Here is a 657-nt window from a genome sequence, read left to right on the forward strand (position 1 = left end):
TCAGTATTCAGCGCTGCGGTACTTTAACTGACATTTATTCCGTCATGCAGCGCTGTACTGAAATGAAAAATGTGTATTATATTGTGTTTTGGTTAAGTGCATTTTTTACAAAATGTTTTGGTTTGATAAAGAGTTGCTCTAGTATCGTGAGACATAGAAGCTGCCACCATTTTATTCTACAGGGTCTTTGCTTTCATGTATATAATGTTTTGGGGTTTTAAGTAATTTTCAGGCCTAAAATGTGGATTATAACGTGTGCAAAAAACACAAAAAAGGCCTTGGTAACTTCAGGCTCTTTATTATTTATTAAAACAAACTGTGGAGTTTCCATGGGGTTTCCTCTGGTTGCTCTGGTTTCCTCCCACACTCCAAAGACATGCTGGTAAGTTAATTGGCTCCTGTCTAAAATCAATGCTGGTATATGAGTGTATGCATGGGAGATAGAGACCTTAGACTGTAAACACCTTGAGGGCAGTAACTGAAGTGCATGTACAATATGTAAAGTGCTGCATAAATTGTCAGTTTACTACCTGTATTAAATTTAAAACAAAATGTGCCAAGTAGTATCCCACAGTTACACATGTCCTCCTCTTTAGTCCAGTGCCAAGCCTCATTCAGGTTGACTGACATCCAGCATTCTTTAACCCATGGGGGGCG

The sequence above is a fragment of the Nanorana parkeri genome, unplaced genomic scaffold (genome assembly GCF_000935625.1).
Source record: "Nanorana parkeri isolate BGI_ZX_2015 unplaced genomic scaffold, ASM93562v1 scaffold2081, whole genome shotgun sequence".
Classification (NCBI taxonomy): domain Eukaryota; kingdom Metazoa; phylum Chordata; class Amphibia; order Anura; family Dicroglossidae; genus Nanorana; species Nanorana parkeri.